Source organism: Tachysurus vachellii, chromosome 12, assembly GCF_030014155.1.
Source record: "Tachysurus vachellii isolate PV-2020 chromosome 12, HZAU_Pvac_v1, whole genome shotgun sequence".
Taxonomy (NCBI): Eukaryota; Metazoa; Chordata; class Actinopteri; order Siluriformes; family Bagridae; genus Tachysurus; species Tachysurus vachellii.
Genome location: NC_083471.1, coordinates 21,352,962 through 21,380,811, shown reverse-complemented (window position 1 = coordinate 21,380,811; position 27,850 = coordinate 21,352,962). Strand labels below are relative to the sequence as shown.

General features: G+C 36.9%; 1 protein-coding gene across 3 annotated transcripts in view; it reads right to left on the bottom strand.

Annotated features, from left to right (window-relative positions):
• Nucleotides 1-27,850, bottom strand: part of arid3c (AT rich interactive domain 3C (BRIGHT-like)) — a 60,326-nt gene that overhangs the window by 23,547 nt on the left and 8,929 nt on the right. The window lies entirely within an intron of this gene.

Here is a 27,850-nt window from a genome sequence, read left to right as displayed (position 1 = left end):
TTACAATGAAAAAGTGTCAAAAGGTGTTTTTTTTTTTTTTTAAATGCAAAAGATAAGGAAAGAAGTGCTAGTTGAAGTGTTTCCTGAATAAGTAGGTCTTCAACCGCCGCTTGAAAATAGCCAGTGACTCAGCTGTCCGGACCTCTAGGGGAAGTTCGTTCCACCACCTTGGTGCCAGTACAGAGAAGAGTCTTGTAGTATACTTATAGTATATATAGTAAACTGGAAGGGGGTGTGGCCTAACCATTTCAACTTTATGTAGGTGTGGCCTAACCATTTAAACATGAAGTAGCTGGCCAAAACTTTTAAATATGAAGTAGGTGTGGCCTAGCCATTTAAACATGAAGTGGGTGTGGCCTAGCCATTTAAACATAAAGTAGGTGTTGCCTAACCATTTTAACATGAAGCAGGTGTGTCTTATCCATTAAAAAAGTAGGTGTGACCTAACCATTTAAACATGAAGTAGGTGTGGCCTAGCCATTTAAACATGAAGTAGGTGTGGCCTAGCCATTTAAACATGAAGTAGGTGTGGGCTAGCCATTTAAACATGAAGTAGGTGTGGCCTAGCCATTTAAACATGAAGTAGGTGTGGCCTAACCATTTAAACATGAAGTAGGTGTGGCCTAACCATTTAAACATGAAGTAGGTGTGGCCTAACCATTTAAACATGAAATAGCTGTGACCTAAACTTTTAAACATGAAGTAGGTGTGGCCTAGCCATTTAAACACGAAGTGGGTGTGGCCTAACCATGTAAACATAAAGTAGGTGTGGCCTAGCCATTTAAACATGAAGTAGGTGTGGCCTAACCATTTAAACATGAAGCAGGTGTGTCTTATCCATTAAAAAAGTAGGTGTGACCTAACCATTTAAACATGAAGTAGGTGTGGCCTAGCCATTTAAACATGAAGTAGGTGTGGCCTAGCCATTTAAACATGAAGTAGGTGTGGGCTAGCCATTTAAACATGAAGTAGGTGTGGCCTAGCCATTTAAACATGAAGTAGGTGTGGCCTAACCATTTAAACATGAAGTAGGTGTGGCCTAACCATTTAAACATGAAGTAGGTGTGGCCTAACCATTTAAACATGAAATAGCTGTGACCTAAACTTTTAAACATGAAGTAGGTGTGGCCTAGCCATTTAAACACGAAGTGGGTGTGGCCTAACCATGTAAACATAAAGTAGGTGTGGCCTAGCCATTTAAACATGAAGTAGGTGTGGCCTAACCATTTAAACATGAAATAGCTGTGGCCTAAACTTTTAAACATGAAGTGGGTGTGGCCTAGCCATTTAAACACGAAGTGGGTGTGGCCTAACCATTTAAACATAAAGTAGGTGTAGCCTAACCATTTTAACATGAAGCAGGTGTGTCCTAACCATTAAAAAAAGGAGGTGTGGCCTAGCCATTTAAAAATGACGTGGGTGTGGCCTAACCGTTTAAACAAGAAGTAGGAGTGGCCTAGCCATTTAAACACAAAGTGGGTGTGGCCTAACCATTTAAACATGAAGTAGGTGTGGCCTAACCATTTAAACGTGAAGTAGGTGTGACCTAACCATTTAAACGTGAAGTAGGTGTGGCCTAACAATTTAAACATGAAGTAGGTGTGGCCTAACCATTTAAACAAGAAGTAGCTGTAAAATATGAACCCAACCATTCTGCTCTGAGAAGCGGTGGAACGAGCAAAAATGCATTTCAGCAAAAATGTGAGCATTTGTGTTGTGTGTAGAATTATTTGTTGTGTACATATTTTGAATATTCTTGACTTTTAAGCCCAATTCAAATCATTTTAGTTGCACAAAATATAGTAAAGGTTGGTGAGTACATATGTAAGGGACACTATGTAGATTTTTATATAGATGTAAAATTGTCAGTCAACAACAGGCCGTCATTACTATTGCACTCTACTGTGTTATAATCAGATTTATTAAAGTATTTGTCTAAAACACCTAAAAATCTTTGGACGTTGCTTAACCGCTTACATTTCTTTCCACCTCCATGACACTTAAGACTTTTTACGCGACATTCCCTCAGTATTGATGCATCCATTATGTCCCCCAATTCTGCCCTATTCAACAAACGGCTGCCGAGTCGAAGGATTTTTTAAAAGCTGCATCCTGAAAGAATGGACTGTAACCTGATGGAAATACGCTGCTCAACCTTCACTTTCAATAAGTCCCAGTCCATGTTACCGGGAGTGCAGGTCGATAGATGAAAACAGAAGGATGACCTTTGAAAACAGCAGGGCACATGGAATGAGGCCCCAGAGATAATAACTGATCATTTAGAAGTGTATTAGCTGTCACCAATCTTAAAGGACCAATGCAATCAATTCCTCCGAGAAAAAGGCCTTCGAGAGCTACCTTTCAAAGGTGAGGAGAAATAATCAAAGTACCAGTCTTTTTTGGAATATGTAAGCAAAGTGCATTATGTCTTTGCAAAAACTATATCTATTCATCAAGCTTTTGTCTATTCATTGAGCTTTCATGCAGAAAACAGTTTGTCTGTAATTTGTCTGTGCTTGACATGTCTCTTGTATGCAGTTTTCCCAGCTCAATAAGTGAACCACAAGTCGGATAAAGGTAACCTGAAAATCCTGCATGTCTTGTTGCCAATGAATAAAAATATTTTTGAGTAATTACTGATGGAAACACAAGTCAGGTTGCAAAAGTTCTCAGCCACAACACATGCAATTTAATTGTCCTTAATTCCAAACTGTACTAGACAAAAAGCATCTTATTGTTTGTTAAAAAAATTCCATCTGTTTGATTTGAATATGTGAATAACGTGACTAATATGAGCTTAGAGCCAATGTAGTGAGTTATACATTATTTACGATGGACGTGATGTTGCAGTGACTCTGTTTTTGAGGACAGCAGTTAGGCATAGATGAAGTAATTACACCACAAGCTTTCAATCCATGTGTCATAATATGTCAAACCACAATATCCACAACATTGCTTTAAATATTAACCATTGGACAATTTTGTACATTAGGTTTCTGCTTCCTCTTTCCTGTAGCTCATTATGTTAAACCTGTGTGTACATGAGCAGCAGAAAGGAAACACAACAACTATTAGATGATATGCTATGGTATTTTATGGATTATTATATAATTTCTGTAATATTACAAAAAAAGGGGTAAGTTTTTTTTTTTTAACAAGTAAAATAAGGTTGAGTTTTGAGTCAATGCCTTACCAATACCCATAAACCCGGCTGTCAAATTTAAAATGTACACAGAACACAACAGGGGTGCTTGTATAAGAAACGCTTGAGGGCAGCAGGTCTTGATGTGTGAGCTGATCAAGTCCGAGCGAACTCCATTGTGACTCGGTGTGTGTGTAGAAACAACAAGGCTTTTAAATTATTCCTCCCAGTGTTCTTTGTCATGGGCTGCTCACTGTGTCAATCTTCTCCAGCTCAAAATGTAATGGTCGTGCTCAGACTTGACCTTGAATGGCTGATGTTCAGTGCATGTGCTGGCAAAAAAAAAGAGTGCATGGAAAGGAAAAATACAGCGTCCAGAACTTACCGGTATTTTATTTGTAGTGAAATATTAACTTAAGTAGGATGAAGTAGCATGGAGATGGAGTGTGATCTGCTGTTTTGAAGGTGCTAGAAAATTTGGATTTATTATTATCTTTATATTCATGTTCACCTTCATTGATCTGAATATAAGAGTAATTTATAAGCAAATTATTTTTATTTAAACATTTTTAATTGCACATTCAAATCTCACTAGATGCTCATAAAAGTTCTTGATCAATATCTGCCAGGATTTCAGTAGAGGGAGCTCTTTACAATACAATAACCTTTTTTCTCCTTTTTTTTTTTTTGTTTTTTTTTTGAGAAAGTCATTTATACAACTAACAGTATTAGGATCCAGATATCTATAAGCTATCAGGAGTAGAACAAGTTCTGTATAAAACCCCACATCTTAGTGCCTGCACAATATCCTAGACAGGATTTATATTTTGAAACCCATAAGAAGCTGAGAAAAGTAACTGGGTGACATTCTTGTGCCCAGATTTGTTTTTGCCTGTCAGAAACAACTCAAAGCTATAAAGCTGATATGACTTTGAACTAAGTTCAAGTAAACCTCCAGGCGGTCCGAGCCCATCCTGGAACATATCAAAATGGAGCCTGGTCACTCAACACAGAGGGACTTGTTAACCTAAAAAGTTGGAAATGCCTTCAATTCCACCGACGACCACCCCGGTTTAGACAAGTAGCAGCATGCAGACTTGTCCAAATGTTCATCCCTAGGCACTTTTAAGACCAAAAAGTCTCCAAAGTCACAGCTATACACTTTAATTCAGTTGGTTCTGAATTAGTAACCGTATGTAGTCAATTTATGTCTTGGTCTTAATAATAATGTTGCTACTTTTGCCCAGTAGTTTCAGAAGATAACATGACAAATAAATAAATGAATGAACAAATAAACAAACAAACAAACAAATAAATAAATAATCAGTGCTCATTAGTTCTAATTTATAATTACCATCATTATTATAATTGCCCCATATTTTGTGCAGCTTCCCAACCATTGTATTTTCCTTCAGACATTAAAAATGCTCTTATCTTTGCTGCCATCACTTTATTTGAAGTATATCTTGTATATACTTGTATACAGTGTATATACACTGCATGCATCTGGGCTTTAATATAACTTTTAAAATGCACTTTTACAAAACTACTACTTCTTCAGGTTCAGTGGTATTGAGATATGTTTTTCATGTAAAACACTCTGAAGTGTTTAATCTGGACTGGAATATTTATACTGACCACACTGACAACAAAGGTCTATTTATTGAGGTAAAAATCAGAGCTTGAACTGTATTAAAAAGAGCAATAACCTAAAAAGATACGGCTGATATGAAAAACCTCCTGATTTGGTGATCCTCAACATTACAAAGGTTGTCTGTAAGGTTAAAAGTCACAATGGATCTGCCCTGACATGGGATTTTTATTGAGCAGTTGCTTATGATATGCAAATCTTTATGAACAAGTGCTTAGAGTGATTTGTGCTTTCTAAAGATGTTTTGAAGCTTGTTCGATACTGGAACTCTCTGCTGTAGCGTTTTACACAGAATCTTTACCACTTCCCTAAGAGAGACGACTGAACTGAAGAAACATTTGTTTGAGTTACTAAGAATGAATCTTTAATTCTCTCAAAGTATCTACAACATTAATTACCCTCACCGTTTTAACTTATGACATCAGAGACATCAGCTTTTTATCCTGTGACCTTAGTAAATTTAGTAACACCTGCAGCTTATTAACTAAATGCTGCATACAACTTTTTATACCATGACGCACAAGTTGTATTACTGGTTGTATGACTAAAAACCTGCAATTATAGTTTCTTCTTTACACAACCCCACTAGGTGCAATTTTACAAATCCGTTCCAGTCGGTCCTTTTCACCCTGATTGCTAATAAGCATCATTTGTGAACAGCAGCCAAGAGGAAAAAAGCCATGACAGGAGAATCAATATCGCAGCCATACTTTCCGAGCGCGCTTCGTGTGGGGCGCTCTGTAGGTGTGTGTGGTGTGTCTCACTGACAGAGATCTTCTGGGAAACTGCTGGGCTAGGTGTGTGTGTGTGTGGTTGTGTGTGCAGTTCTGGTGTATGGGGGCAAGAGTTAATTAGAGAACAACACGCCTGGTCATGCTGGCACTGCTCCAACTGGATGAAAGCCAGCTCTACTCCGATTCTTACACACATTTACACACACACACACACACACACACACTCACCTTCCTACTATGCCGTGCTGACATAATGAGATATCTAGACAAATATGAAGTGCTTGGCTCGGCTGCTCCTGATAGGATTTGCCCACGTACTTCAGCTGATGGAGTGGATTAAGTGGCAGTGTGCTGACCATGTATTGGCATATCTAAGTGTTATTTTACTGATGCTTTACACCATGCGCTTTTTTTTTCTCACACCAAAGGGGCTGTGTATTTACTTCCTACCTACTGTAACTTCTACATCTACAACTTCTTCAAATACTGTACATCTGTCATCTTTACAGCAAAATTTTACAATAATTTCCAAATTAATTTTACACTTTGAGTCATTTCCGATAAATTAATAATTGTGCTGATTCTAGGTTGGACATAATTTTACTAAGATAAAAAACTTTCACGATCTAAAAAGCAAGCAAACAAACAATTAAAAAAAACATATCAAAAGTCAACAATTGAACAACACATCCATGCTGCAGAATGGACATGGTATACGATTAGGAAAGTAATAAAAAACAAACAAACTGAACTGTTCCAATCTGTGACGTAGTTGGACTAACAAACACAATTTTATGATTTAAAGTTATTTATATTATGAAATTGCAGAGTGATTCGTTATTGTGAATATCCCAGCTTCCTTTAGACAGGTTTTTAATGTTCACATATTGTACCATGTAAAGCATTATCTAAAACGAGTGAATAAAAACATCAGGTTTATTTGTTTCTGCTCATATTTCCCTTGACTGTAAACATCCTCCAGCTTTAGCAAATCAGCAATTTGATGGTTTATTATATATACTTCATTCAATACGAAAACTACTTTTCCGTGTTGAATTTACGTGGACTTTTATTTCTTTTATTATTTCTTTATTTTTATTTACTTGCAATAAAAGTATTTTATTTAATCCAACCAGGTAACCTGGTTTTATTTATGACTTTTTCTTTAATTTTGATGAGTTTCTGAATTTTGATTGTGTGTGTGTGTTTGTGTGTGTGTGCGTCGTGCATAATTGCTTATTTTAAGTGAAGTACTTCCACAGGGATGTGGTAGCTCAGTGGTTAAGGTGTTCGACTACTGATCGGAAGGTCACTGGTTTGAATCCTAGGTCCACCAAGTTGCCACTGCTGGGCCCCTGAGCAAGGCCCTTAACCCTCAATTGCTCAGGTGTATAAACTGAAATAAGAAAAAATGTAAGTCACTCTGGATAAGAGTGTCTGCTAAATGCTGTAAATGTAAATGTAAATGTAAAGTACTATAATTGTCTTACAAGGAAGCGTTGATTCTACATATACTAAGCAGACCTCAACCTCAACCTCACATGGCTGTACAATTTGACACAGACCCAAGACCCGTGTCCTAAAATAGATTTATATACATGCCAAAGTTACGGGTTCAACCATGTGGTACGAGACCGTAGGATCATATTGCAACACAACACAACCATTGGTAAAAAAAAATAGGGTGATTATATTTATGTCATTTGGAGGTCTTTAACAGTGTTGATGCTTTATATTCTACATAAATCACAGGAAAAATGACCAGCCAAATTTTTTCCCCCTCAGATTTAGTGCTTTATGTTATGAAGAATCCCTTGGTACAGAGATTTTTGTCTGCTGGTGAAAGCAGATCCCCTTTAACCCTGCTTGATGTTTCTGAATAAAACACACCAATGATTTATGTCGCTTTTTATAACCATTGTTCATCTTTACCTTTTTTATACCTAAACAAAACAGTAGCTATCACGGTCCAGACGCAAAATAAATTTGATTTAAGAATAAAACGAATGATCACGCTAACTAGAAAACATTTCCTTTTCTCCTGTTCTAACCCAGTTATTGTATACTTCTTTAACACAGTCTTTAACAAGTTCACTGTCAATCGTCAAACCTCTAATGTAAGTCAGCCTGTAAGTGTCATAACACAACCTTACGTCAACAAAAATCTATATCACTTATCTCAGGTGATGTCAGCTTCGTATCCTTACTGAAAAAGTGCTCTTTATGACTAGAATAAGCCTGTATATAGGCTTATGTAGGATTATATCAGGAGTCATGACAGTCTTATGTAGCTTTATGGACACAGTGTTACCCAGGTTGATATAATAATCGTTAAAATCCCGGTTTGCTACCATGAAGACTTGATCTTTTTTTTTAACCATGTTAGTTTGTGTTCATGGTTATATTTTGCACAATTAATCAGTATCAGTCACGTAGGAGACATAGTGTTACTACACATGTGTTAAAGGCTTATCTATTATGAATAGCTTGTTAAAAGAACACACAAGAATGAGAACAAACAGGTCCATCTTCATCGTTTCATACGATTTCAGTCGGTGTGAAACCTAAATGCTATCTCGAAATACTTCCGCTCTCTCTCTCTCTCTCTCTCTCTCTCTCTCTCTCTCAACTTTCACTGATACACATAAGGTTCTCATAAACTGACTATACCTTTAGCTGTGCTAAGGTTTAATGTAAATCAGATCCCAGAGGTTAGCCTCCAGTTTAACCTCATTCATTAAAAAGAGAAGAAGAAACAGAAGAGGGAAAAAAAAGCAAGTGGATCATTTGACAAAAAAAAAAACGAGACACTTTAATAGCATGTCCCAGTAGCGTAATTTAAGGATTAAACCTTAAACTACACAGCACTTTCATTTCACTGTTTAATTAAAGCAAGGGAAAAAAACCCCAGCAAATCTGTCAGGCCACTCAGGCCGTACTGTGCGTATTATATGCTGCGTATTTGCAGACCATTCATTTATATATACTGTAATTTAGCATTATAACAAAGCATGAAACATCCGGAAAGTTTCAATTCATTCCTGAATCCCTTAAAGCAATAAAGCTATTTTTTTACTAGTTTCCACATTGACCTCAGCTAATGTTCAACTACAGCTGTGAATTTCGGAGTACACGTTTATAGGTAAAAATCTGACCTTTGATTAATCATTTTTGTAGTTATACTCTTACAGTTAAAACTGTTGTACCAGCTCACATAATGAATGAATTCAAATGAATGTCACATATAGTGGAGTGGAACTTTAAACAATGCATGATATAGATGTCTCTTTCAATTCCATTTAATCTAGAAAAAAATCTAGAAAAAAACAACAACAAAACAACAACCTAAAACCAGACATTTTTATAATGGCTGTGGGAGAATTGTTTCCCCCTTATCAACTTTACCCTTTGAGGGTCAATAAGACCTGTACAGACAGGTGCTAAACGCAGACATCTATCAAGCACTGGTATTAGACAGGGTTAATTGTCCTTTCTTCTTACTAAAGAAAGAAAAAAGTTATGGCATGCATACCATAAATCCATAAACTGAACAGAATAATTAAAAACCGACACTTGTGGGAGGCTAAGAAACCTAAGGCGCTTTGTTATGTAATTTACCACGGAAAAAAAAGAATTACAACAAAATGTTGATAATCAAACTTCTCAAAATCAAAATTAATGGAGATAATTGTAATGAAGACACTCCAAACTTGTCTTAAGTTATCTTTTATTTTTGTCCCAATTTTATTGTCTTATTGTGATTGGTTTCAACCTTTAGCTGTTAAGATTCAAGCACGTGGGTGGATCAAAAACCAAACTGAAACAAAAGACAAAGAAGAAAAGACGCTCATCGACTCACGCTGAAATCGAAAACTTTAATTTACCATCATCTTTAATTATTTGAATGTACTATCTTTGGAAAGGTTAAAGGTTAGCAAACACCAAATTTCTCCCACACACCATTATTTCTCCCCCTATTATTACCAGCCTTCAAACTTCTCCAGTACAACCTTCGCTCCCTTAATCTTCACCACTTCAAAGCCACTCGAGCCCTCTGGCCTTATAGTACATACTCAATGCCACGGCAATTCATTTTTGCCAAATCTCTCTACCTTATTGTCTCTTTTTGCCTTTTATCATGGTAGATTCCTTACCTGATGTCTCTTCCCTCATGTCCACTCTCTGTACCTTCCTCAGAATTGACGACACAAATTTATCATAGGCTCTTGTGAAACTTAGCTTACAACATCCAGGTAAACCTGCCTTTATTTAGATATAGACTGAGAAATATCTTATTAATAGACAAGAAAGCTTATTTCATGCTATTTCATCTCCCTTTTGGTAAACGCCATTGGGCTTCATTTGATCTGAAGAGCTCTGATGCCTCATGAACTACTTTCTAAAAAGTAGAACCTAGACCTAGACAGCCCAGTTTTTTAGGGGGAATGAAAATAAGTGTAAAAAAATCAGTAAAAGGTTTGACGGCAATGGAAACTTGTAAAATAATATTAGGTTTAAAATAATAGGTTTATATAATAACATGCAACATGTACAAGCTAAGTACTACAAATGATCTCAAAGCATTTTTAAGTCAGACTATACAACAAAAATTGCATAAGAAAATTTAATGTAAAGTGACATGTCTATTTGAATATGTATACATAGCAAGTCTAGTTTCTAGACGTTTTCAGAGACTTTATGGGTCATTTCTTTTAAAAAATAAATCCATGCAAACAGGGTCACCGAACCTCCTTGGACAAAAAGACCTACAAATACAAAGACATACAGACCTTGAAAATTCAAAGACATACAGACCTACTTGTCTGAGTAGTATTTAAAAGCAATAGTTGCTTTACCTTCTTTAAAACAGCAAAAAAAAACACCTGTGTTTATCATTTATTCTGCGATAATGATCATACTGACTTTATGATTGTTGTTTTTAAATTGCACTCAAGATAAGCTTTTGAGTATAGAGGTACAGGGAAAATAACAGTCTTGAAAGAAATTGCAGTGTATTACATTAAAATGTCAATCAATAATCACCTCATGATGTCAAAGAAAAGAATAAAGGGACATCTGGACCATATGGCATAATGGCAGGGTTGATATATTGACTACTCCCCTCCCCTTGTTGTCCATCATTAATTAATGGAAACATAGATTTATCAGTGGAGATTGAATTGAGCAGAAAGCATTTGATGTAAAGTAAAGCTCTGAATTTTTTTAATAATGTGGCTTAATATAGATATCAAGGTCTGCATGGGAAACAGGTTGCTGTTCCTGGTGGTGGTGGTGGTGGTGGTGGTGGTACATGTCTGTGTGTGTCTTGATAACACACAAACAAAGAAGAGGAAGCTGCTTCTACATTCTTTACTCCAGAACAGAGTGAACATATCAGATAAAATTTCAAGAACAACAAACAGAAAATAGCGATGATGTTACCTTCTGTTAATGTGAACTGTGTTATTACTTTTTTTCACCAGTGGTTATTGAACCAAAGTGGAGTATAAAGGATTATTGCCTAAATACAGGAGTGCTAATTTGACAACATACACCGGTTCATAAGAATGTAGCCCAGCAGCAAACATGAGACGTGTGATCATGTTACCATAAAAGACCTCACACCCATCAACATTCTCCAGTGACAACTCAAGAGAGAAACGGGAAGAATGCCACATTACAAATTTGCCAGCAAGCATCAAAGTGTTTTAATTCATTTCACAATCAACATTGTACTCTTTGTAACCTTGTACTGTGTGTTCAAAACACTGACTGTAGGTAGGAATGAGCACAGTACACTGTACATAAGCACATTATAAATAGTTTCATTGAAGAATTTCATAATGAAACAGACAGCTCCAATCGATAGTTTGTATAATGAGACTAATTACCAAGCTAGCTAACGTCTGAGACATTAGCAATGTAGCTAGCTTTAATACGTATTCTCCAACATTCCTTGAATCCTTAGAGAGCGACTTTATAATTTTCTCAGTAACAAACTCTTTTCCATTTGTGATTCTTTCTTGCACTACTTTCTACTCATACTTTATGTAGATTGTATGTAGAGGTCCTTTGCAATTCAAATTAAGCAAATAATCAAATGCTGAACTTTACCTTTTATTCCCACTAAATATCTGATTCCTGTTTACTGAGGGAACGTGTGCGCCACCTCGGTCTAAACCAAAAAATTTACATGACTCTGAATGTATCACTAAAACTATATCAAATGTCATATATGGTAAGGAGATTTAGCTTAGCTACCGGATCAAACAAGCTCTAGGCTAGTGGTGTCGGTAAAGCCATTGCTAGCTACATATCCTGTACTACAATACAGGCAGAGTGAACAAATGTTACCCAACACCATTGTGGCCAGTGGTACATTTCACTAGCAATCGTATACAATATACACTATTTAATAATTAAGTCCTTTGTTTTTCTCTCAGCTACCTTCTACCATTTAGCTGGTTCCTGTCTGGAGCCCTTCCCCCATCCTGCTGTAATTGTATGATGTTTACGCTCTCAGCCCAAGGCCGTGTCTCTAATTATCCCCACATGAAAACTGGAATGTCCAGCACTGTCATTAAAAAAAGGAGCTAATGTCCAAAGCCCAGCTGACAGTGTAAACAGGTGTGTTAGTTAAATCCCAAGCCTCATTTTTTATCAATAAAAGTTTGAGCTTTTATTGTTGGGTCAAAGGCTAAAAGGGTTAGCTTTCTAAATCCCGTTCAAACTGGTGAATAATTCATGGTGCACTGCGATAAATACACCAGTAGTTTTTATTTTCCTGTAATACCACCTTTGCTATCTTTCCATCTAAATCGTTTCATTACATGATCACAACCTCGGGATGAATTGTTAGATATAAATATATCCACTATAAATATTTACAACAAAATGACAACAGATTAAGGTGCCATTACAATTTAATCACTTTTCTCATATAAAAAGCATGTTCCATCCTAGCAAAACCCTTCAAATGGTTTCATTTTCCACTAGTCTCCTGAGTTGAAATACACTTCTCTTTTGCATTTGTCTTAACCACATGTAAAGTCTGAACATTTTAACGTTTGGTTGAAAACAAAAACGAGCAAAAGGCACTAAAACACTATCAAAAGCAATTCTTATACAATAATCAAATTTGTATTAACTGCCTTTTGTCACTTTTTCACGTTTCTTAAACGGGCTCCTTATCTTCTTAAAGTGATCATCGCAAAAGATCCAAAGAAATGAAAATGATTTTTAAAAACATGATTTCTATGTTATTTAGCTGAATTATACGTTCTTTTCCCCGTGTTTTTTTCACTGAAGCATCAAAAAAGTTATAAGCAGATGACAAGGCTATTTTATTTATTCTATCTTTATAGTTTTTGCTACAGTAAAATTGATCTCAGTTTTTTTATTTGAATTTTGAGAAATATTATTGGACCTCTTTTATATGTTTATTAAACAACAAACAAACAAATAAACAGGACTGTATTGTTCAGCTATGATAGGTACATAGTATGTGCACTTATATACTTCTAAAAGTATGTTTAAGTGATAATTATTATTATTATATGTTTAATAACTAATCAAGATTTGACACAAAACTTCACACAATCACACAAACTTTAACCAGTTCTACAACATTTTACAGAAGATAAGAACTCTATCGTAGCACAATAGCATTTTGCTGACTTTTCCTGATAAATGTGTGCGAGGCACGTTAACGTGCCCAGGCTGATTCTGCAGTGTGTCGGAGGCTAACAAAGCACACAAATGTTTAATGCACAAACATTACAAGGCCCTCAGTCAGCGGAGTAGGGGCCGCCGTCAGAGAACAGTTCAAATGCAACCTCAGCAGGAGCGATAAAAGGCCACAACAATGAAGGCGTTTGTGCATGCCACTGTGGAAGCTGCTACATAATTTGCTTTTGCTGACGTTTACAGGTTTGATCAAATTCATTTGAGGGAGGAGCTATTATCGTTCATGGCTTAGTTTAGGTACAACTCATTTTCACGTGGCTGAATCGAGCTACAGATGTGCATAGATGCAGATAGATGCTCTATCATGCATATGTGTACATGTAAGAGGTTACGTGTAGAGATGAAATCAAGGCAGTTACATGACAGCATGTCTTACTGAAAAGAACTTTAGCTTACCGATCTGAGTGAACAAGCTTTATTAGACCACTTCTACTGTTGTTGTGTTCTTAAGGTATATAAATGACTAACTACCAAGAACACTTATGTTAATCAGTAACTGGAATAAACCATTAGGCATTTGATATTAAGATGCTGCTCCATGCTAACCGGCTGTAAAAGAACACCGTCTGAACTCAGTGTTTTTTAATTGTCCTGTTTTCTCTACAGACTATTTCCTGTCCTGGATTAATGTTTAGGAGTTAAAGCTAAAAGAAAAGCATGTGGTTTCTGTCCAAGTATGGAAAATGTGCAGTTCTTCTTAACGGGCTTCTCAGAATTGTGAGGAAGCTAAAATAACTATTAGAACTTTTTTTTTTTTAAATCACAATTGAAAATGAAACACGATGTTGCACGCAGATAACCTTATAATGTCAAAGCATAGTATTTTTTTTCTTTGAGCTTTAGGGTTCTTACATTTTGCTAAATATACTCAAACAAAGTGATTATCAAACCTTTTAGCAAACCTCTAACCAAGCATCAAGTAAAAACACACGCAAAAACATTTGTTTACAATTTTATGCTCACTGACAACGAAGTAAGTATTAATCTTGATCTTACCAACATGAACACGAACATTTAATATGTATGTATGTTGTATAAAAGTCTAGAAGAATCATCACATGGAATTACACAAATCCGTAAAATCTATGAAACTCAACTTTAAAGAAGACTGTATACGGGGTGACACTGAAGTTCACAGACGTCACAACCTCTGCAACATGCTTTGTTTTGTAAATTTTAGCACTTAAGTCATGAACGTTTACTAACACTACACCCAAATGACTAACAAATACTGTACATGGACAAGAGCCATCTCACTATTTCTGTATTTCTGATTACGCAGGAGTTTTTATGTCTGAGCTGTGAAGATTAACTGAAAAAACACATATATTTTCCAACATCTACATCACAAGTGGTTCAACTACAGCTAGTGAACCCATGATAGCAGTAATTAGCTTTCAATAATGGCTGTGAAATGAAGAAGCGGGCAGGGACGTGTCATCACAGCTCTTTATATCACATAGTTTTGAATAGTGTTAAAAGTCTGGCATTTTTTTCATTAGTTGTTTGGCAGATATGTGATAGAATAAGGGATGGTTGGCTTTCTTTTCAAGCAAGTGCGAAAGCAAAAACATGATGCATCAGCCTGTTGAAGTATTTAAGCTAATTTCCAAACACTCAGCTAAAGACCTAGTTATACATAGTTATCAGTAATTTGCCTGTCATTTTAATAATAAATTACTTACTAATGATCTAAACATCACACCGTTTATCTCTTACAACTATAAGCACTTCATTTGGCATATGACACTGAAGACTTAATCTTGCGACATAATCTTCTTACGAGAACCAGATCAACAATTAAGTACTTTTTTGGTGCTGTTGTTTTTAAATGTGTTCGTGCTGAGCGTTTGCCTTTACACTCCCTGTTATTAAAAAAATAAAGCAGTAAAAAACTATATTATAAGCAGCTAAAGTATAATGATGGGTGAATGAATCATATTGTTCATTGTAGATAATACCGCCTATTGCTAAATTACTTTTCAAACAAAAGGCCCATCTGCTACAGATAAACAAACGTATCAAAAGAAACCTGTTTCTTTTATATTCCAGTGGAAATGGATTTATAGTCTAGGAGAGAAAACTTAACCCACATCAAACACTCCGGTAAGGACAATGTCCACGTGTTTGCTGAGGCCAGTACAGGCACTCACGCTTAAACAAAGTTCAGTTTATTTAGGCCTGATCTACTTAACATGAATGGGTCTGTACATTTCTATATAATGTAGTGTCGAGTGTCATCTTTCCGCTCTATTATTTGCAACAGAATTTTTCAGCAGCTGAAAAGTTCAGAGTGGGTGTTTTTCCTGCTCAAACTTCTGATTAATTTTCTACATCAAAAGTTATTCATTGCTGCTTAAACTCAGTGACACAGAAGGTGAGTAATGACATCAAAGCTATATTTTGGTGTTTAAGGCCTCGAGGCACAAGGACGCCCACTGCTATCACCAGCACCAACCCCGTCATAACCTGTAACAGAAATGGGTCTCCATGTGTTCAATAAACTGCACTCGTGCATCATGAAGTGGTATTTAATCATCTTGTCCTCATAACACACCTGGATGTGTGTATGAACAGCTGCACACGGATATACCAAATAAAATACCAATAAAAAATATGAAGATTAAAAAGTTATCGTCTTTTATCTTTAGCAAGGCTACAAACTGTTTAAAATTGCACCATCAGACATGCTCACACCTTTCCCTTGTCTAATGTGTAACTGTTCCAACTGAGGGATTGCTTTAATGTCCAGTGTTAAAGTAATCATTTATATGCTTATTAATAGAAACGGACCATAAAATCACATAAAAATGATTTGAAGTACGCCGTGACCTCCATAACCTGATTACATTAATAACCGTAAGTTACATTTTTATAAAAGTCTTAAAGGCAAAGTAAAGTAACATTAAACAAAAAAGTAATGCTCTCATCCATAGCTAGTCTGAAGTGTAGTATCGTTTCCCTGTAATAACAACTAACCTGTTCTATTTTGCAAACGATACATTTGAGTAACAAATTGAGTGTCAGCTTAAGAAGGATCTCTGAGAAAAATGCAGCCTCGGAGCCTAACAAGGGCATTTCCTCAAGGTGTCTAGACCCATTTTCAAAGAGAAAGTCTGTTGTATATACGTGCCCTTTACATTCAAAGAGCAGAAATATGAATACCTAAAAATTAAAATGGAATTAGAATTGATGTGACATTTCTAATGTGAATTTCTGCACATTAATTCAATTCGATTTCATTTGGTTTAGCGCTTTAACAAAAAAAGATAAAGGTCAAAAAATTTAGTTTCTAATAAAAAAATGGCGTTTAAGAAATGAACAATAAGAAATGTGTGTGCATTTTATTCTCAGCCTTGGTATGCACAGGTTATTTACAGCCTAGATTTATACACAACCTGCTGTATGTGCCCCAGGTTAATGCCATTTTAACACTAATTACCTCAGATTTCATTCCTCTTTGACGGTTGAGAACCTGTTGGTGCACAGTTTTAAGAAACTAAAACCATATTACCTTATCCATCACCTACTACATTCCCCCACTCCACCCCTGCATTATACAGTGCACAGATGGAAATTAAATGCGGAGAGAATTTGAAAATTGAATATTGATATATCTACCCAAAGGTCAGCTTAGCAATGCAATCCAGCAATGAAGGCAATTAAAAGTGATTCGCTTTGACATTTTGAATTGACATTGTGAATCACACTAGTTCTCATTATACAGCTAATAACTGATCTCACTAAGTTCTAGCCCAGTCTGCCTCCGTGTAGATTTAAACCCAGTTCTTCTTTACATTTCTTTTGATAATCGGTGTAGATGTTTGAACTTTGGAGGGGCCGTTCTTAGGTGCTGTATCTTCTTAAACACTTTAACATGTGTAGCATAGCTGCACATTCAAATCCCATCACAGCTAATGTCTTCTGCTGCTGTGCCCTTGATGGAAACCAGTCAACAGGGTCACTTATTTGAGTCACTTTTGCTAGCTGGGAAATTCCTTAGTGCCATCTGCCATAATAATCTACTTTTAATAAATTTATACATTTACAGAAAAAAATAACGTCTCTGTGGTAAGTTTATAGAGTTGAACCACAATGACTTTTCTTTCTGACGTGAAATGAAATTGCATTATTTTTGTAGTACTAATAATTCTGCACAGTGTCTTCCTTAATCTCAAGGCCATATTATGCAATATAAACCATTTATTTTCTACATCATATGATCGACTTTAACTAGAACTTTAACTTTGCTGTCCAATAGTACCCAAGGGTGTATGGGTAACAATATCTACAAAGCTAATTAAGTTTTATAAGAATATCCACTCAAAGTGTACTCAACTATACCGTTCCTTGTTGCTGGGGTTGTACCTTTATCTTCTGCACCTTTAATATGTGTCTTTCTCCTGGAGACATGTATATGGCACCATTATAAAAAAAAAGATTTAAAGCACATAATTGGACTGTAATTACCTTTTAGTATACACCTTTAATTGTATACTATATGCACCTTTTTTTAAGTAAATGATACACACTAAAAGTACAAAAAAATATCCTTGAGGGAACCAATAATCAGTGACCAGGAAGGTATTGTTTAGTAAGAGTGTAGTGACAAACAGCATAAATGTATACTATAACAAAAGATAGAAAATATAAAATATCCCTTGACTGATTACGACAAAGATGTAGGGAATGTAATTTGCTTGTTCGGAGTTAAATTTTTAAAGGACTGATACATGCACCTTTTAACCTACTAAAGGTCTAAAAGTTTTGATTGATTTTTTTCAATCAAAGAAAGAGACTACAGTGACAAGCACCATACCCCACATGTATAATAGAACTAAATTACCTGTAAAATTAAGCATACTGAGTAACTCACACCCACCCAAACTATGAATCAGTTGTCAGTCATAAAACTAATACTTATTGTAATGTATGTACTATATAACGGGAGTCATAGTTTTGTGATAAGCCTGTGTTATTATTTATCTGACTGCAGACACAACACTTATGATTATAATGACATAGTCATATGACATAATAATATATTATGTCAATAATATCTGGAATGGCAAAATTGAGAAATATTTAACACAAGACTTTTTTTTTTTCTTTTTTTTTTTTTTTACAATTCACAATTATTAGTGATGAATTTAAACTAAATGTCTGTATTTACAACAAAATGCGAGATTCTGCTGGAAACCCTACACCCCCTTCCCATCAGCCAAATGGAGGGCATTAAATGGAGTTCACAGGATGAGGCGATGGGGAACTGCACTGTTATAAAGTTCCAAAGCTGTAATCCAGACCAGCAGTTTGGTCAGTTTTCACCATCCCCCCTTTAGAGCCACACCCCGACACACAAGCTAAAAGCTGCATGGAAGAGAGGCATAAACTCTAAACTCATCCCACACGCACGACTGCTCCTTAATGAATCCTTGATCCAACAATGATAATAAAGTTCTCTAAGTTTAGAGTTGTTGTCTTTCTGTCTGGAATCTGAAGATACTTGGTGTGTTTTTAGTGTAAATGTTTAGTATTTAGCATTGTACCGCTTTAAGAAACTTAATATTTGTCCTGCACGCTTTGTGGAACTCATTCAAACTTCCTGATTAAATGACTCTTAGTTAATGGGTGAAGGTTTTGTTTCTTCCATGGTTTAGGTGTGAAAAATAATAATATGTATATCTGTTTTTTCTTCCTTTAGGCAGCGCCCTGTTCGGGGTCACGACAGCAGATCATGTGGTCCGCATGTTAGATTTGGCACAGGTTTTACGCCGGATGACCTTCCTGATGCAACCCTCCCATTTTTATCCAGACTCGAGACTGGCACTGAGAGTTAACTCTTCAATGGCTGGTTTAGCACCCTGCCTAGGAGTCAAACTCGGGCCTCGGCAATGAGAGCACGGAATCCTGCCGCTGGACCACCTGGGGGCATATTGTTGCTTGTCATAATGAAGAACATTTCCTTTTCATTAAACTTCTGGAAAGTTCAGAAACCAAAAAAAAAAAAAAATCTTAAAGACATCATGCAACCATTTCACACTTGTTCAAACATGTTTCCTTATTAGAGCACAATAAATATCTAAAATGGTTTCAGAGGCCTCCTTGTGCTTCTTGCTATTTGATTCTCCACCATGGCTAAAGAAGTCAAATTATTGGCTCATTGCTAACCAAAATGTTGGCGGAGTACTCTGGTGGTCAGAGGAAAACTGAGAAGAATGATATACTCTCTTTTTAACTCAACCATAACAGGGCGTGACACTCTAGACTCAACGCTTTCCAGGTTACAATGCTTCCATTTCTTGGCAAACACTACATTCAAGAAGATACCATCTGTCTCTGGAAATCATAATAAGAAAATATCTTTTCTATAATGGAAAGCTGACTGATTTGTCATGTTGATGATGATGTCAGAGTATCAAAGCAGGATATAAGTCGTTTTATTTTAGAAGAATAGGAAAAAATATCAAGACTGAAAAATGGGAATGAAATAAATGTTATAAATGTTATAAATAAACATTACAAATAAACTCTTCTTGGCATCCTAAAGAGGTTAAACTTGGAATGGATTTCTGAAGCTTTTTACCTTTACCCACAAAAAACAACCAAAGAAGTTGAGGATTGAAGAATTAAATATTCTTCCGTATTTGTATGCATTGTGGCTGCATTAGGGCAGATAACAAGTGGATGTTTTTAAACAATGACTTAGCAATTACATTTCAAAGTCTCCTGCTAGTAGATCTTTACAAATGATTTAGATATAGAATGCCAGTCTAGTCCAGCACTCGTCTGGTAACGCCTGCATGCTCTAAAGAATATATCTGCCAGGATGAACAGTGAAGACTAAATGTTTTCTTTTGCTACCTATGCTTACACATCCTGAGACAAAAGGAGCTTGTCATGGTGGGAGGTCCCTTCTGTATAAGTGGCCACTCAGGGTTCTCTGTTGTCAATGTTGGCGACATGCCCGCTGGCCCCATGACACCTGGCAATAATGACATTAGAGGAAGGTGGAGGAGACAGGACGTCAATGGACAGATTTGTTCAATTTAACCCCTCTGACCCCAGGACCGGCCAGCTCAATCTGTCAGCTGGATCCCTCCCCTTGGCGCTAAGTAGCCTCACAGAGACAAGAGGAGGAGAAAGAAAGAGACCGACATAGGGAATGATGATAAATTATGGAGATGTTCCCAAAATCAGTGCATATGTTTAGGCTGGAGAAAATCATAGCATTTCACATAAGCATGAATATTTCCTTCTTATTTTATGTTTCTTCATTAGGGTTGAAACAGAATATTAATACATTACTTATAATTAAGAACTAAACAGAAATGAACACAAGGCATAAGAAAACTTGAAAACCTAGTTGAAAGTGTGCTTTCCAGAGACTTGACGTTCCTGAGTTTAAATCCAAATCCAGAACCAGATCTAGATATAAATATCTATTCAACATACACAGTGCAGCAAAATCCTATCCTATTAGGAAGCTCTTCTCTCTTCAAATGTTCCCGGGGACTTGCTAACAAGACAAGATTACATAAAAATAAAAAAATAAAAAATGAAGATAAACTATGGAGTGTTTTAGCTGAATCAACACAGGATCAGGTGAAGGTTTGGCTCACACTACACTATTTCATTCCTTCAGCCTCAGCTGTCCTTTGCTTTAAAGCATAAATCTCACTCGCTGCACTCAGGCATCTGTAGCGGATTGTCTACACGCTGCAGCGGTGGCAGCAGCCAGCTGGAGCCAGGCCAACTAAACGCTGCCAGATAAGTCAGAGGGCCACAAGTGTGAGCAAACACGATGGGGGAGAGGTCAAACAAAGTGTTGCATGACGCAGACCTTGGCAAAAGCCTGGGATAACACAAGCTTGCTGAGTATGGAGGCCTATGCAAACAGAGCTGCATGTTGAATAGGTCTTTCCAAGATATCTTTCTAATCTGCTTAATTGATAGATTTGCACTTAACTTGACAGAACTTGTCTCAAGCTTGTTTTAAACAGAAGAATGCAACTTCTTGCTTCCAGAAAAAAATGCCTTAAGCCACAAGTGACAAAAATGATAATAACATGATACATATTCTGCAATATGCAATATTATACAAATATTTTCACCTTTTCTAATTCCACTCTATTCCCATTTGATAATATTATACATTCAGGTTCATAGATGACGGCGACAATTTAATTTCCAGCACTTTCCACAACAAATAATCCTCCTGTAAATCTGCACATTTGCAGGTTATCATATGGCTTATGTTTTCATTATAATTTGGAACTACAATGTGGAAAATGCAGGAGGAGACTGGATCGTGTCATTAGCTGCTTTTCAGTTGCTCTCTTGAGTATGAATACGGTCAATCCGAGGTCCAGGCCAAAGTTGCAGTAAAATAAACAACAACGAATAAAAACACCAACAACAATCAGTTCACCAAGAGCTCGTGGTTTTCTACCCTGCAATGTACAATATGCCAATAATGATTTCCTCCATCAGTTGATTAGTTCAAATATGTCCATCCTGTAGATAACATTCTCTGGTCTGATAGTAACGATTTGATTGGATTTTTAAAGCATTGATTTCAGATGATCCATCTTGGTATTACCAAGATTTGAAAATCAGCAATTTAATAAATAAAGAAATTATATATATATATATATATATATATATATATATATATATATATATATATATATATATATATATATATATATATATATATACACACACACACACACACAAACATTTTTCCTGTTCCATGCCACTAAAAAGATGTACACAGATGTCTGGAGTTACTGTAGACTACTGAATAAGGTTAATGTTGACTGCCTGGAGAAACAGGAGGTTAAATGTAAGCTGTCCGTAAAGATGTGTCTATATAGAGGAGGAGTCGTTGTGACATATCAACAATCTGGCTCCTGTGTGAAGTCGCCTTATATGGCATTTGACAGCAGGACTCGAGATGGTTACCGTGCCTGTATGAGCAGATTTAATAGGTGACGTGATTTGATGCAGTTCTTTCTTGTTTATATAATTGCACAAAGGCATTTCACTTTGTCAAGTACACACCCTTAACACAAAATAAAGAAGAATTTAATTTATATACCTCTGTGTCAATCTTCCAATTGCAACATTCAAGAACTTGTGTGTCTCAAGCTTCTCACAGATGTTGCAGGACAAAATTGAGGACGATGTTTATTGGAGATGTTTTCTAAATGTGAACGATATTGTGCAACATTGAAACAAGATAACAATATGGTAAAAAAATAGGAAATGTAAAACAAAATTTATATCTATCTTCAGCGGATAGTTGATTTGTTTTTACTTAAATGCTGAATTTAAACGTTGTTAACAGTGTGGACAAACCCATAAGAAGTAGAACTTATTAGGAGAAAGCCTCATTATTTTTCTGTGCTGAAGTAAACAACTTAATCTCTTCTGACGTTCTCTCATCTCTCCACTCACTACCAGTTTGTTAGGTTTCAACTGCATGTCTGTGACAAGGCTTATAGTTGTTTTTTTCCCAGTGGCTATTAAAAATCTCTTGTCCATATAACATGGGTTGTGTTTTGTACATATATCTAAAATTCAAAGTAGATCGTAATCTAATTTTGCAAACACACACATACACACACACACACACACAGCGCCATTATTTCTCCTATAATGCCCCCCTCCCCACCACCACTGCACAAGTTCTAACTTCATTATGATAACCTAATTTATGTAATAGATGATTATAAATCAACCCATAAATCAGCAGATCCATGGCGACAAGGCATTAAATGACAGGAAATCAGTGGATCCATCTCGTCAATTCTCTTCTTGTGTAGCTGAACACAAAAAAACAATCCGCGAGAAGGAAAAATCTACACATCATAACATAAATAACAGCGACTCGCCGCTCGGTCCACAAATGTGTCCCTTGTGCCCATTTTTTGTTGCACAACTCAAATTGGAGTGGTGCAACAAAAAAAAAAAATTCAGGACACCAAATAATTGAAGGAAGGAGGTCAGCAGTCCTGGGGAGGGGGTAAAGATGGGATGAGGCAATGAGGAAGGAGTGGTGAGGAAAAAGGCAGGGAGTGCAGGCTATTAAATTTATGACTCAGACTGCCACATCATCAGTTGGGGATGGGGGAATAGAGAGGGAATGGTGGTGGTGGTGGGGGGTTAAGGGGGGGGTGCCATTTCCTTCCTGCAGGAGGACGGGTCTGACCAGTATTGTGTAAGCAGATGGTGAAGATATCATGGCAAAGTATACATCCACCAGGGCCTCGTGGCCTATTCACGTTCCATCAAAAAAGAAGAACCCTGTGATTGTCATCTAATCCGCTCAGGGCCCACACCCAAATGAAAGCACTTCCCCTTGTTATTGGTTGAAACACTGCACAGACTTATGTGCATCAAAAATCAGCCGTTATGTAAACAAGACCGTTTTTGGAGAACTGTAACAGAACACCCCCCCAAAACCCCACCCCCGAACCACCATAAATAAGCCCCCCCGCACACACACAAACACACATACAAACACACACAACCAACACACACACGTGCATACAAAAAAAAAAACGTTGATCTTTTAAAATCATTGTTTTTTTTAATTTTTCTTCAAATTTTGTATTAGCGCTAAAAGCCAGTGTTATCGCAGCCTTATCACAGCCACAGCCTTCGCACATCATTTTTAACCAAAAAGGAGAAGCTTAATTCACTTAAGTACATGGTTTCCCTTTCACAGAGTATGTGAGTATGTAACACCTATTCACCGAAAGTGCTGCTCTGCAATAAAGCAGCAAAGTTCGTTAGTATAATGTGTGGATGGGAAACCATATAAGGCATTACACGTTGACCTTTCATGCTTAAGATCACATTGTCCGTAGGATATATCTATTATTTATGGATGGAGTAATATATAGGTGGTTATATATTATGAATGGTATGTTCCATGTAACCACAAAAACCCACGATCAAGCTGAAATCTAATGTACATGCAATGAAATAACACTGACTGGTGTTATTGATGGGAACAGAGTTATCTAAGAGCACAACAATATCTCAACAGTCAAAGCTTACAGCTGCTGGCTAATGTGCATACTGTATCCAAATGGAAATATGGGTAGATCAAACCCACAACACTAAACATGTCCAAAATCTCTTTTTAAATTGTATCTTCCCCTATATCATCATTGCAGATTCCCTCCACTCAACCAATGACTTCCATGCACCAGAAGAGATCCTTTTTTTTTTTGCCCCCTCCTCACTTCTTTGATCTTTTTAATGATCTCTGACCTAGTATGGAATCTATGAGCTGCGAACGCTGTTTTATGGCGAAGTGGAAGAGGGGGAGGGGGCTTCAAGTAGGTCAAAGGGCATCAGATTCTGCTAATGCTAAACAGAAACAAAGTGTCAGCAAGCCTATGTTAGATTTCACAGAAGCAAATGCTGATTAAAAAGGATCACGTTACTCTGCCATCTTAAAGGCGCAGGCAGTTATTTATACTTTTTTTCTTTTTTGCATTATTGTTAGCTGCACTTGTGTAATATTGTTCAACTGTTTTATACATACTTTACACCCTTCTTTTAATCGAACCATTAATGTGACCGAGTCTCACCTCAGGCCACATAAAACTATACATTCTTGCCCATGCCTAAAAGTACCAGGGCTCTTAATTGTTCAGTGGGGTTCCTCAACAAATGACTTCCTCTCTGCTATCTGTTATAAAGTTTTATTGGTCTGCGATCACCCCCTAAAGAGGGGCCAGCTCGAGTGAACTAGCCTTATGCTCCATCTGATGCCACGAACAACCCCAAACCTGTGTGGAAGTGCTGACTTGCTCCCAAACTATATAAGGCTCCATTGGATTTCTCTCGCTTTTCTACCCCCCCCACCCAAAAAAAAAGGGTCAATATTGATCTTGTAATCCTTTTCCTGCTAAAGGTTTGTCACAGGCATTGAGGGTATATGGTTGGAACTGGGGAAGGAAAACAAATCCATTACCTTGTCAAAATTCTATTTATAACATCATTAAGCCTCATTCTAGAAGATTTCCTTTGTGGATAAGACTGGGTGCTTTTTAGAAGCATAGTTAATCATGCTCAACTGAAATGTCTAAAATATTTATCCTGGACAGTAGTAAAAGTCTTTTTTTAGGGACTGAAGTAATGTACTGAAAAACAGACAAACCTGGTCACTTTCTTTCCGATGCAATTTCCTGTTTTTAAGAAGACAAATGGATAAAAATAAAATGAGGAGCTGCCATGGCTTGACTAGCCAAGGATGAACCAGATTAGGAGCTGTATCAGGTTTGTATTGATTTTTTGTGGACTTCAATCTAAATGTACTAATTGCTTCCTTGCCCTATTTGAGATTGGTGGCAACAAGCAGTGACTGTTTTCCCACTAAGATGTACGTGGATATGTGCTCAAACCCAATTAATGGAAGTCTGTGCCGTCACTAGGTCACGTGACCTTACTAACACACAACTAGCTTAGTATAAAAGTTATTTAAACGAGAGAACCATTCATTACAAAGGTTCAAGACATCAAGTAAGTGAAGTTATCTTTAGGTAATCAGTCGTATAAATAGTAGAATAATTGTTATTACTATAATTTAATTTAGCTCTCTCACTCACTCATTTTCTACCGCTTATCCGAACTACCTCGGGTCACGGGGAGCCTGTGCCTATTTCAGGCGTCATCGGGCATCAAGGCAGTATACACCCTGGATGGAGTGCCAACCCATCACAGGGCACACACACACACTCTCATTCACTCATGCACTCACACACTAGGGACAATTTTCCAGAGATGCCAATCAACCTACCATGCATGTCTTTGGACCAGGGGGAGGAAACCGGAGTACCCGGAGGAAACCCCCGAGGCACGGGGAGAACATGCAAACTCCACACACACAAGGTGGAGGCGGGAATTGAACCCCCAACCCTGGAGGTGTGAGGCGAACGTGCTAACCACTAAGCCACCGTGTCCCCCATTTAATTTAGCTATTTATTTTTATTTTTCTTAGCATTCATTGACCACTTTATTAGGTTTATTCTGTACAGCTACATGTAATAGCACTGTATCAATTACATTTACACTTTAGATTTACAATTACACTTTAGTCCAATTGCCATGTAATGTTGTGTCTGTGGATTTCACATATTAATTAGGTGGTTGATCTTTTTTGGGACATTTTCATTTGGTAACAGTGTATCAGGTGGACCAGTGATACTGAGCTTCTTTTTAAACCATATCAGTGGTCCAGCAGTGAAAGACGTTGTTCAGATAAACTGTTCGTAGCAACAGCAGAGTTACGGTAAGTAATCGTGCACATAAAACTTGACCTATGTGCTAGTATTATTCATTCATCTTTGATATGTGCTTTAACCTGGTCAGGATTGTTGTGGATTTGGAGCCCATTCTGGTCACAAGGGTTAGGATTAGGGTTATACCTAATAAAATGGACAATGGTTGTAGATATAAGAAGAAGTTATATTCAAATATCTAATATAAAACCATACAAAATAAAAATGTCAGGATGTTAATTGAGTTACAAATGTTGATCCTGTCTGTATGGTCTAAACTTTTTAAAAGTTTAAATATCATACATAATGAGATACTGTTTTGGTCTTGTTTCTGAATTATTTTGTTTCTGGTTTCTGAATTAAATTTGCTCCCTTGACTCATTTGACTTTGTTTTTGCAGGATGTAACACATGCATGTGTTCTAGTGTCAAGTCACTATCGTGTAGATGCAGTTGAGAAATTTAGGAAAAAAGGAGGTGTGGTTAGATTTTAAAACATGTCAGTGTTACAGCTACTGTATATTACTGACTCTGCTACTTTCCTGTTCTGTTAGTGTGGAAATAATTTGACATTTTCAGCCATCGTAAGGTGAATTCAGCTTTCATTCAAAATGCATCATTGTTCCCATCAGGCCTGATAAATCATTTGTTCAGCTGCTGGAGATGAATGGGGTGTAGGGGTGAAAATCTGTTAAACAAACAGCCCCCAGCTTCCAGTACAGCCTATTAACCATGGCCTGTTTCTCTGCTGGGAAATAGCACTGCCTTCCCCCTGACGCACAACTCTTTTAGCACGTGGGTGTTAGTGTATCCCCATTTTGAGCTAAACAAAAGTCAATTAGTTCCATGGCAAGAGAATGTTCTAGGGTTTTTAAGGAAAACTGAAACGAGATACGACTTTGCCTGGCAATTGTCTGCGGGACAAAAGTAGAGACTGGGATTGAGAATTCTTTTGTGAAGATAGGGGGAGTGGTATCACATGGCTGTGGAATCCAGACTCTAATTGACCCCTGAATTCATCGGAGGCCATTAAAAACAAAGCGGGCCCTCTCACCTTCATGTGGGCTGAGAACTAAATAAGTAAGTCTTGCTCGAGGCAGATGAGCTGCAGCAATTCATGATGTCTGGATCCTGGATTTGAACACTCTCTGAGGAATGACACCTGTACATGTACTCACTGGATCTTTGTAAAGACTGGCCTTTGACTCAAATACATGCTATCGACAAAATATCCTTCCATGTTCAATATTTCATTCAAACAGGTCGAACAATATCAT